The sequence below is a fragment of the Emys orbicularis genome, chromosome 3 (genome assembly GCF_028017835.1).
Source record: "Emys orbicularis isolate rEmyOrb1 chromosome 3, rEmyOrb1.hap1, whole genome shotgun sequence".
Taxonomy (NCBI): domain Eukaryota; kingdom Metazoa; phylum Chordata; order Testudines; family Emydidae; genus Emys; species Emys orbicularis.
This window is the reverse complement of record NC_088685.1, coordinates 71,570,581-71,583,320: the sequence shown is the minus strand read 5'-3', so window position 1 is coordinate 71,583,320 and position 12,740 is coordinate 71,570,581.

The following is a 12,740-nucleotide window of genomic DNA, read 5'->3' as shown; positions in this document are numbered from 1 at the left end:
CAGCCGTCCGTGTTATCACCGGCTGAGAGACTGCAAAAACTCCGGAAGAGACCCCGAAAAAGCAAAGAAGAGATGCTGCAAGAAGTGATGCATCAATCTCTTAAAGAGAATCAAAAAGCGCAGGAGTGGAGGGAGAGCGAAAGCAGGATCCGCAAGGAAAGCTCAGCGCACCGGAAGCAAAGCACGGATAGGCTGATAAGCATCATGGAGTGCCAAGCGGACTCTATCCAGGCGCTCGTAGCCATGCAGGCGGAGCACTACCGCGTCCGCTCCCCCCTGCAGCCCTTGTCCCAAAACTCTTTGCCTTGTGCCCCCATGTCACCTCCAACCCACTTTCCCCAACATCCGGGTTCTTACCGCCACCAGCTGCCTCCAACACCTGTATCTTCACCAACCAGCCCTGAGAACTACGACCCTTACCCTCTGCACTCAACCCCCATCACCAGGCAGTCTAGCCATCCTGAGGTGCAGCCCTCATTGCACAGCACTCCAGACAGGACATACGCAAATCTGTGATTGTACCATTCCCCACTCCACCCCCTTGCCCTTTCTGATTCCCAAACAGTTGTTTCTTTTCAATAAATGGATTTTTTGGCTTTGAAAACATTCTTTATTATTGCATAAAGTAAAAGAAACAGGCACTGCAAATCAGCTTAGCAAACACAGATTCCTACTAACATTGTAACCACTGCACTTCACTCCCGTGCAGGGCACCAGACATGATTGCTGGTTTTCTGCCTCAAATTGCTCCCTCAAGGCATCCCTAATCCTTGCAGCCCCGTGCTGGACCCCTCTAATAGCCCTGCTCTCTGGCTGTGCAAATTCAGCCTTCAGGTGTTGAACCTCGGAGGTCCATGCCTGACTGAATCTTTCACCCTTCCCTTCACAAATATTATGGAGGGTACAGCACGTGGATATAACTGCGGGGATGCTGTTTTCGGCCAAGTCCAGCTTCCCATACAGAGATCGCCAGCAGCCCTTTAAACAGCCAAAAGCACACTCCACAGTCATTCGGCACCGGCTCAGCCTGTAGTTGAACCGTTCCTTGCTGCTGTCAAGGCTCCCTGTGTAGGGTTTCATGAACCACGGCATTAACGGGTAAGTAGGGTCTCCAAGGATCACAATGGGCATTTCGACTTCCACTACTGTGATCTTCCGCTCTGGGAAAAAAGTCCCAGCCTGCAGCTTCCTGAACAAGCCAGTGTTCCGAAAGATGCGTGCATCATGCACCTTTCCAGGCCAGCCTGCGTTAATGTCAATGAAACGCCCACGGTGATCCACAAGCGCCTGGAGAACCATAGAGAAATACCCCTTCCGATTAACGTACTCGGATGCTAGGTGGGGTGGTGCCAGAATAGGAATATGCATCCCATCTATCGCCCTTCCACAGTTAGGGATACCCGTTTGTGCAAAGCCATCCACAATGTCCTGCACGTTACCCGGAGTCACAGTTCTTCTGAGCAGGATGCGATTAATGGCCCTGCAAACCTGCATCAACACGATTCCAACGGTCGACTTTCCCACTCCAAACTGGTTCGCGACCGATCGGTAGCTGTCTGGAGTTGCCAGCTTCCAGATTGCAATAAATACCCGCTTCTCCACCGGCAGGGCAGTTTTCAATCTCACGTCCTTGCGCTGCAGGGTGGGGGCGAGCTCCTCACACAGTCCCATGAAAGTGGCTTTTCTCATCCGAAAGTTCTGCAGCCACTGCTCGTCATCCCAGACTTGCATGACGATGTGATCCCACCACTCAGTGCTTGGTTCCCGACCCCAAAAGCGGCGTTCCACAGTGCTGAGCCTGTCCGTGAATGCCACAAGCAATTTCGTGTCGTACACATTACGCGACTGGACATCATCGTCGGACTCCTTACTGTCACTTTGGATCTTAAGGAACAGCTTGACTGCCAAACGTGACGTGCTGGCGAGACTCGTCAGCATACTCCTCAGCAGTTCGGGCTCCATTTCCCACAGACCGAAACGGAACACAGATCGCACTGCACAGAAACCGTTGAAAGATGACATTGAAAGATGGCGCTAAATGTGGACGGAAACACGGGGATTGCTGGGATGCGAAGCGATGCATCACGGGGCGTTGGGACAGGACCCAGAATGTCCCGCACCCCCTACCCCCTTCCCACAACCCACTGCGCCAGAATGGGAAGAGGTGCTCTGTGGGATAGCTGCCTATAATGCACCGCTCCCAATGCCGCTGCAAGTGCCGCAAATGTGGCCACGACAGTGCGCTGTCAGTGTGGACAGACTGCAGTGCTTTCCCTACTCAGCTGTACGAAGGCAGGTTTAACTCACAGCGCTGTACATCTGCAAGTGTAGCCATACCCTTATTGTCCTTGGTCTAGCTCCCAGCCTCTCTCCAAGGGTTGCAGCTGTCTGGAGGTGCCTGCCTTCCACGCCTTCCTCATTCACACCTCATTCATTCAACAGGGCAATTGATTACAAAGTAGGGGGGAAGATCTTATTCTACTTCTAGCAAAAAGACATTTTTCCTTTACCTTAATTATACTACCTTATACAAAAATGCATAATGCAGAGATTTATCTGCAACTGCATTGATTGACTGCTGTGTGCAGTAATATAGTGACCCCTGGGTCTTTGAATGAGGCTTTATACTTGGGGAGGGGGCGAGCCGGGGGTGAGCAGGTGGGCAAGTGGGCAAAGAGGCGAGCAGTGAGCCAGCAGGGGTTCTAGGGGCAGGCATGGGGGTTTCTGGCAGGGGAGGGAGAAGGTGAAAGGAGGCGAGTGGTGGGTGGGGGACTGACTAGGAGGGACACAGCAGGCCAGCGGGGGGCTAGGGGGTGAAGAGGGGTGTGATGATGGGGCTGAGCGGGGAGGGGGCGGGTCCTATTTTACTGCTGTGATCTGGTCACCCTATGCGTGCCGTTTCTCCCCCCCCCCAACCTTCCTTTTCGGCCCACAGCTGTTTCGGCGGGGCGGCGCTGGGGAAGGAGGGTTTGTTTCCGTGGGGCGGGCGGCGCTTGGGGGGGGAGCTGTGTTTCGGGGGTCTGGGCGGCGCTGGGGGGGGGCGCAATTTTATATTTTTGCCTCGGGCGCAAAAATAGCTAGTTACAGCTCTGCTTGAGGGGGCCACTTAGGGATCTGGGGCAAAATCAGTACTTGGTCCTGCTAGTGAAGGCAGGGGGCTGGACTCAATGACCTTGCAGGGTCCATTCTAGTTCTATGAGATAGGTATATCTCCATATATACTGAGTGTGGGGAGGCTCTGTGACCTGGGTTCCAAGGCGGTCAGACTGGATGGTCACAATGGTCCAGGCTGTCCATTTGTCCAGTTTTAAACCCCACCATTCTGCTAGTCCAACCTTTGTCCCCTGGCTGGTACAGAGATAAAACCGGACATGGTTTTGTCTGGTATGACAGGGACCTGACTGTACCACTCCACCCCCACCAGCGTGACCTCGCACACACCACATATATAACAACCTTTTATATATTTGGAGACTGTTATCATATCCCCCTCTCAGTCTTATCTTCTTTATGCTAAGTTCCCAATTCTTTCGATCTTTCCTTATATATCATGTTTTCTAAACCTCTTATTCCTGTTGCCTTCCTCTGAACTCTCCAGTTTATTCACTTCTTTCTCAATGTTTGGTGCCCCAAACTACACATAGTGCTCTAGCTGAGACCTTATCAGTGCTAAATGGAGCTGAACAATTACCTCCTGTATCTCACATATGACACTTTGATTAATATAACCCAGAATGGCATTTGCCTTTTTCACAACAGCATCACACTGTTGACTCATATTCAATTTGTGATCCATTATAACCCCCTGATCCTTTTCTGCAGTACTGCTGTCTAGCCAGTTATTCCCCATTTTGTATTTATACACTTGATTTTTCCTTCCTAACTGAAGTACTTGTCTTTATTGAATTTCATCTTATTGATTTCAGGCCAATTCTCCAATATATCAAGATCATTTTGAATTCTAATCTGTTCCTCCAAAGTGCTTGCAACCCCTCCCAGCTTGGTGTCACCTACAAATTTGGTAAGCATACTCTCAACAACATGGATGGTGGAGTAAATAAAAATATTGAATGGTACCAAATCTAGGACAGATCCCTGCGGGACCCCACTTGGTATGTCCTCCCAGTCTGACAGTGAATCATTGATAACTACTCTTTGAGTATAGTTGTGCACCTCCTTATAGTAATTTCATCTAGACCACATTTCCCTAGTTTGCTTATGTGACCATCATGTGGGACTGTGACAGAAGCCTTACTAAAATCCAGATATATCACACCTACTGCTTCCCCTCATCCAGTAGGCCCGTTATGTTATGAGGTATAGAGAATTGATAAGAAATATTAAAAACTTCAGGAAAAAGTTCATGAGTGGCAGAGCTAAGGACAATAGAGTTTGAAAAGTATATTAGGAACAAAAGAAATCCTACCAATTGTATAGGGGGTATAGACGTAACACTGAATGGAGATGGTGAAATTGTTAATAATGATGCAGAAAGTGTTCAGTAAATGTTTCTGTTCAGTATTTGGAAAGAAGCAGGATGATATAATCATATCACAAGGATGATTAAATACTTTCCACCTGATCAACAGGCCCAGGCAACTTGCATTGAAGAGACCTAAAACAGTTGGCTAAGCAAATCTCTGGCCCACTAATGTTAATTTTTAATACATTTTGGAGTACTTGGGAAATTCCAGAAGACTATAAGAGTACTAATATTGTGCCCACATTCAAAAAGTGAAAGCTGGATGACCATGCTGGTTAGCCTTACCTCAATCTTGGGCAAAATAATGGAAAGCTGATACAGGATTCAATTGTTAAAGAGCAAGAATATAATTTATGCCAGTCAAAATGGGTTTTATAGAAATAGGTCTTGTCAGATAAATCGGATTTCATTCTTTGATGAAATTACAAGTTTAGTTCATGAAGGTTTGAGCTGTGGTGCAGTCTCCTTTGGTTGAGGATACACAGCTCCACTTAGACAATTTGGTCTTTAGTTTAAGAGTATTCTTGGATTCCTTGCTGACAGGGCCAGCTCTGGCTTTTTTGCCGCCCTAGGCAAAAAAGCCACCGGCCACCCTCCCCCCTGCCCATTGCGGCAGGGGAGGGCGCCGAGCCCGGCCGCGGGCCCGCAGTCCCCGACAGCCAGAGCGCTGGGGGGAGGGCGGAGAGCCCGGCCGGGGCTCTCCGCTCTCCCCGGCGGCCAGAGTGCTGGGAGCAGGGCGGAGAGCCCCCGGCGGCCAGAGCGCCGGGAGCAGGGCGGAGAGCCCGGCCGGCGCTCTCCGCTCTCCCCGGCGGCCAGAGCGCCGGGAGCAGGGCGGAGAGCTCCCGGCGGCGAGCCCGGCCGGGGCTCTCCGCTTTCCCCGGCAGCCAGAGCACCGGGGGGAGGGTGGCGAGCCCCCTGCGGCCAGAGCGCCGGGAGCAGGGCGGAGAGCTCCCGGCGGCCAGAGCGCCGGGGGGGAGGGTGGCGAGCCCGGCCGGGGCTCTCCGCTTTCCCCGGCGGCCAGAGCACCGGGGGAGGGTGGCGAGCCCCCGGCGGCCAGAGCGCCGGGGGGAGGGCGGCAAGCCCGGCCGGGGCCCTGCTCTCCCCGACCAGCCGGAGCGCCGGGGGGAGGGCGGCGCGCCCAGCCGGGGCCCCGCTCTCCCCGGCGGCCAGAGCGCCACGGGGAGGGCGGCGAGCCCAGTCGCGGCCCCGCTCTCGGGCCGGAGCGCCCCGCCGCGCCGCCCCCCTCCAGGTGCCGCCCCAAGCACACGCTTGGTGGGCTGGTGCCTGGAGCCGGCCCTGCTTGCTGACATTAAGCTCACACATTTGGGCTACGATACTCCATCCCCTTCTGGTGGATGATGACCTGGCCTCAGTTATTCATCCCTTCATTACTTCTTGTCTGGACTATAGCAATGTGATATACCCGGGCATGAAGCCACCAGCATATAGGAAACTCCAACTATTACAGAATGCTGCAGCACATCCCCTCAGAAACATAGGCTACCATGAACACATAACACCGGTCCTCTACTCTCTACACTAGCTTCCCAGAGAATTTCAAATCAAGTTCAAGGTCTTGGTCATTATCTTCAAGGCGCTCCATGGTCTGGGCCCAGGATATCTAGAGACTGCCTAAAGCGCCGCAGTGCAGACCATGGTCAACTACATTCATCTAGCACAATGGAACTCTCTACAATAAGAGAGTCTTGTAAAGCTTGTCTGTGTGGGAGACAGAACTTTCTGAAGGGCCAGACTGAGACTGTGGAATTAATTTCCTCAGGAACTGAGGACCATACCAAACCTAGCAAACTTCCGCTCCAAGTGAGAGGTGCATTTCTTTTGACCTGCCTTCTCTAACCTAAACACATAGCAACATGTATATTTAAATAAATAATACAAAACAAACCTAAAACCCCGCCAAAAACACACACACTACACTGCACATACTTCTGTCCCTTGACAGAGAGTGAGAGAACAACCAATGCATCACAGATGTGTAGTCACATTGCTTATTGCTAGGGCCCTACAAAATTCACCGCCATGAAAAACGCATCATGGACCATGAAATCTGGTCTCCCCCCTGTGAAATCTGGTCTTTTGTGTACTTTTACCCTATACTATATAGATTTTATAGGGGAAATCTCAGTTTCTCAAATTTGGGGTCCTGATTCAAAAGGGAGTTTCGGGGGGGGTCACTAGTTTATTTTAGGGGGGTCACGGTATTGCAACCCTCACTTATGTGCTGCCTTCAGAGCTGGGCAGCCGGAGTTCAGCGGCTGTTGGCTGGGCGCCCAGCTCTGAAGGCAGTGTCCCCCCCAGCAGCAGCAGCACAGAAGTAAAGTAGCAATAGCATAACATGCCACCTTTACTTCTGCATTGCTGCCTTCAGAGCTGGGCAGCTGGAGATGGCGGCTGCTGACTGAGGGCCCAGCTCTGCAGGCAGTAGCACAGAAGTAAGGGTAGCAATACCATATCATGCCACCTTTACTTCTGCGCTGCTGCTGGCGGCAGCTCTGCCTTCCGAGCAAGGCTCCCAGGCACAGCCACCATTCTCCAGCAGCTCAGCTCTGAAGGCAGCGCTGCCGCCAGCAGCAGTGCAGAAGTAAGGGTAGCAGTACTGCAAACCCGCCTTGTAATAACCTTGCAACCCTCCCCACACATAGACACACAACTGCTTTTTGGGTCAAGACCCCTACAATTACAACACCGTGAAATTTCAGATTTAAATAGCTGAAATCATGAAATTTACAATTTTTTTAATCCTATGACCGTGAAATTGACCAAAATGGACCGTGAATTTGGTAGGACCCTACTAATTGCACTGCTAGAAGGTGCTCAGATACTACAGTGTGAGCACAGTATAAGAGCCTATATAGAACAGAAATAGATGTAATATATTTTGATTTTTGTAAGGTATTTGACTTAGTACCGCACAACACTCTGATTAAAAAGTTAGCACTATACATTATCAATAAAGCACACATTAAATTAATTAAGAACTGGCTAATAGCCAGCTTCTAAGAGGAGGGGGAGCAAACATAAAAAAGGCGCCCCCCCCTTGGCTCCTCCTCTGGCCATGCCCCCCTTGGCTCCTCCTCCGGCCGCACCGTCCCTCCCCCCCCATGGCTCCTCCAGCCCTGCCGTGCCACCCCCGTGGTCCGCCCCCCCTCGCTCCTCCGGCCACAGCTGCTGGCCGCATGCTGCGCCCCCCGCTCCTCCGGCCGCGCCCCCCGCCCGCTCCTCCGACCGTGCCCGCCGCCAGCCTGATCCCCCCTTGCTCCTCCGGCCGCAGCTGCTGGCCGCGCTGCGGGCCGCATGCCGCGCCCCCCCGCCCGCGTCCCCCCCGCTCCTCCGCCACTTTTGGAAAGGCGGGGGAAGCGGTTGCTTTCCCTGCACCCCTCTAGCTACGCTACTGGCTGGAGGCAGTGCGAGTCGGGCACAGATGCGCTCAGATTTCAGGGTAATGAGGGACTTCAACATCTCTGTCTGCCCTCTAGGAGCTTTATCATTGCTCATGCCCCTGGGTCTTTTCCTGGCTATCCAGCCTGAGTCTTTCATTGATTGTCTCCCTCCATGCTCTTGCTTCACTAAGTGCTGCATCTGTTGACAGCAGCACTTTGCAAAACATATCCTCCTTACTCTTCCTGGGTTGGCACCTTATCTGACGGAGGCGCTCCACCGGTGTGGAGGAGTGATTCCTCAAGGGCAAATCTGCATAAGCCAAAGAAACAATGAACAGTGATAGTATTAAGTATCAGACGGGTAGCCGTGTTAGTCTGGATCTGTAAAAAGCAACAAAGAGTCCTGTGGCACCTTTAAGACTAACAGATGTATTGGAGCATAAGCTTTCGTGGGTGACGAAGTGGGTATTCACCCACGAAAGCTTATGCTCCAATACATCTGTTAGGCTTAAAGGTGCCACAGGACTCAGTGATAGTATTGTGAGTGCACTCACAGCCAAGGATTAGAAAAGTTACACACACCTCTTTCTCACTGTCCCTTGGCTAGCACACAGGTCAGGACATCTCTCGGGATCAGAATACACCTCTTTCTCACTGTCCCTTGGCTAGCACACATCTCTCGGGATCAGAACAACTAAGGCCCAACAGCATTCCATTAGATGCCAGGATCCCAGGAGATGGTGGGAATGGCAGCCATGATAAAGCTTGTTGCACTGGTTGTTGGCAGACAGCTGCTTCTTCTGCTTGATTTTCCCTGTAAAGGCTTTTCTTTTAAGATCACAAAAGGGAGTTATGGGCAGAATAGCCCATCCCCTCATTATTTTGTTCACAAATTAGGCCTAATTTCTGACATACTAATTTTGGTCCATTGAGTTCCAATTCCACACTTGTTTACCATGCATAATATTAACACAGTCTTTGAATTACATCACTAGGCCTTTACATTTGGACTAATTCAGTCTGTCTCCCTTTTGCACCTTTTTTATAGGTTATTGTGACATTTTATAAACTTTCACTCACTTCTCACAATTGACCTCAAAATTAGGGTAAATTTGTAGGCCCAATTATCAAAACAGTACTAAAGGGCTCTTTAATCTAGCGGAGAAAGAAATAACAAGAACCAGTAGCTGGAAATTGAAGTCAGACAAATTCAAATGAGAAATTAGGCAGAATTTTTTTTAACAGTGAGTGTGACTACCCATTGGAACAAACTACCAAGGAAAATGATGGCTTCTCCATCTCCTAATAGAGGGGAGGGATAGCATTGGCCTGCTAAACCCAGGGTTGTGAGTTCAATCCTTGAGGGGGCCATTTAAGGATCTGGGGCAAAATAATCTGTGAGGGATAATCTGTGAAGGCAGGGGACTGGACTTGATGACCTCTCAAGGTCCCTTCCAGTTCTACATTTCTATGATTCTAATGTCTTCAGATCAAGACTGGATACCATTCTGGAAGATGTGCTTTAGTTAACCCACACATTATTACCTAGCTTAATACTGGGGTAACTGGATGAAATCCTATGGCCTGTGATATACTGGAGGTCAGACTACATGAACGATGGTCCCTTATTGCCTGAAAATCTATAAATCTATTAAATCATTTTACCGGCCCTTCTGCATGCCCACTTTTATCAAAATGTCCTCCTCCATGTGGATATTTGGTGTAGCCGTTAGTTGTGTTAGGATTATACTTCCTTATGGAGAGTCAGACAGCACGAAATTATGCAAGAATTTATGAAGAAACTTCCCTTGTGTGCAAAATAGGGCCTAACAATAGAAGTAACAATTGTTCAATTAATTAAAATAGTTTTGTTACAATAAATAGCAACTTCTTTATTTATTTTACAATTTCAGAGTCAAAGTGCAATGGATTATATCAATCGAGTAAATGTCATTTCATCAATGGTGAACCGTGCATCTTACTTATTACACTTGCTGTTAAGTCAGATCACAGAAAAATTCAAACATTGGGCCCACTACTATTTCCATCACCGATATCTGGGTACAATGGGAAGAACCATTTATTGAAGATTGAAAAGAAAGACTTTGCATTTTGGTTCTCATACCAAATTATTGAACTGTGTTTTTTTTAAATACTAATCACTGACTATTCAGAGAATGAGATACCCCTACACAGAAAAACCCTTTATCTGCCCTGTGTAACTCTTTGCCATGTAACTCAGATGTAGCATTAATATGTAAAATAATGTTTCAAATATTGATTACTTCAACAGAGATCATCAAAATTATTTGCATAAAATTGACTTTATTAAAGCAAAGGTGTCATTACAGGTACAAAGTTGTTGGAATAACAGCACTTGCAACCATTTTCTATGTTTCCACAAACTTGGTCAAACTGAGAACTGGCATTTCTGTGTTAGAATTTTAGAATTAAAAAGGAAAAGTCAAAGACAGATGCCAGGCCAAAGGTTAGAGACGTAGATGCAGCCATGAATCAAGCCAAAGGTCAGAGATAGAGTCAGGAGTCAAGCCAGGCAGGGCCGGCTCCAGGCACCAGCATTCCAAGCAGGTGCTTGGGGCGGCAATCTGCAAGGGGCGGCAGTCCATGTGTTTTTGCCGCCCCGAGCAGCGCGCTGAATTGCCGCCACGGACGGCGAGGGCAGTCCGTGTGCCGTTAGGGCGGCACACGTGTTTCTACGGCGGCAATTCAGCGGCAGCTTCTATGTTCAGCTGCCCGCGACGGCAATTCGGCAGCTTCTGTCTTCCGGCTGAACATAAAAGCTGCCGACGAATTGCTGCCGCTGCCGCACACGGACTGTGTCCCCCCCTCCCCCCCCCCCATCCGCGGCGGCAATTCGGCACACTGCTTGGGGCGGCAAAAACACACACATGGACTGCCGCCCTGACAGTAGAGCCGGCCCTGAAGCCAGGGATCAGAGTCAGCATTGGGGGTAAAGAGTAGGAGCAGGGACCTGAAGTGAAGTAGAGTTGCCCATCCTCCAGGATTGTCCTGGAGTCTCCAGGAATTAAAGATTAATCTTTAATTAAAGATTATGTCATGTGATGAAACCTCCAGGAATACGTCCACCAAAATTGGCAACCTAACCTGGAGTGAGGCATGAACCAGGAACAGACAGATGTCTGGGATAAGGAGGACAGGAACCAGGAACAGACTGGGAGGCAGGAACTGTAATGAGAGATTTTGCTTTTAGCTTTTTTGAAAACCCTGCAGCACCTTGATAGAGACTGTTAGAGAAAAACTGAAAAAAGGGGTTTAAATATCATAAAAATTTCACCTCTCCCCATTGATATAATTAAGGTGGTGATAGTATCAGGACACTTTAATTTGCATAAAACAGTAATTAGTTCTAAATTTAAAGCTTTAAACAAGTAGAAATTAATGATAGTTTAAAATTAGAAAATCCAAAATGGTGGAGACGGGGATGATGTAGTTTAAATTTAGAGAGTGGAAAATTCCATCCTGGAAAGGAGGAGCTCTGCTTTGCTAAAAATAACCTCAGAGGGAGGGGCCTTTCTAAAGATAACATTGTGGGGGAGGAGCTCTGTATCTAAAAAAGGATGACGTTAGGGGAGGAGCTAGAAACTGATTGGCTGAGATGAGCTGACCTTCAGAGAGCAACCAGAAGGTGAGGGGTTTTTGGCCAAGAAGCAGCTACCTGCAGAGACAACAGCAGCAGAACTTTCCAGAAGGCAGCAGCTTCTGATGCTGCTACAAAGCAGCTACCTGTAGGAACAGCAGCAACTGAACCTTCTAGAAGGCAGAGCAGCTACAATATTAGCCACTAGAAGGCAGCTGTCTGTAACGACAACGGCCACTATACACCCCTCTGCAGTTCCTGAGACAGGCAGCCACTGTGACCTGCCAAAGACAGCAGCAACCATCATCTCCAGGTGCTGACACCATCCTTTCTGATACTGACAGAGCAGAAGGACCCTCAGATGAGTCAGAGGGATTCTGGGTGTGAGTGTAAGTCGGATTTTCCTATATTTTGTAAAGGAGTGCCTGGGTGTGTTTGTCAATAAAGCTGAATGCCCTTTTCTGAGTGAAATCTATCCCACCCCATTCTGTGACTGGTTGGCCCCCACTTGCAGAATAGCAATACTAAATTACAATATCCTTTAACTCCCATTCCATGTTTGCCCCAACTAAGCCACCCCGAACCTGCTGTGGGGAAGGTGAAAAAACTCCCACTTCACCTAAGCCAATCTGGCAGTGAGGGAAAAATTCCTTCCCAGCCCCCCGAGAAAGGAGCGACTAGAAGTGCCCACAGTGGATCCTGACCACACCTGATATTTCACTACTTCCATGGGTGACAGAGGGGTGCTGCTCCACCTGGTCCAGGTAAAGAGGGCTTCTCCTGCTTGGCATGTACTTACATAACCTCCTCTTTTTTCAGTCACCTGACAGGAAGGGTATCTCCACACTGACATGCTCTGTGGCTGCTGCAAAATCATTCCATGTCTCTCTATCCTTTAAAGCAATAAACACGGACATGTCCGGGGAAACCCGGACGGATGGTAACCCTACTATCACAGGAGAGATGAGCTCCTTGAAGCACCGACACCTCTCCGGCACTGATCCAACATAAGACGGCCTGATAACGCTTTGTTCCAGCCCAGTCAACGGCTTCCTGAGGCATTCATGGACAACATAAGTACCAGTGCATCTGAGAGTGTTGCGCTAGACAGCTTCCCAGTAGGAGGCATCAGAGGATGACAGTGTGGAGAGGTTAATATCTGGGAACTCTACTGGCAGGAAGTGCTTGATGAGAGAGGCCAGTACATGTCGGGGGGAGGGGGGTGAATAAAGCCTCA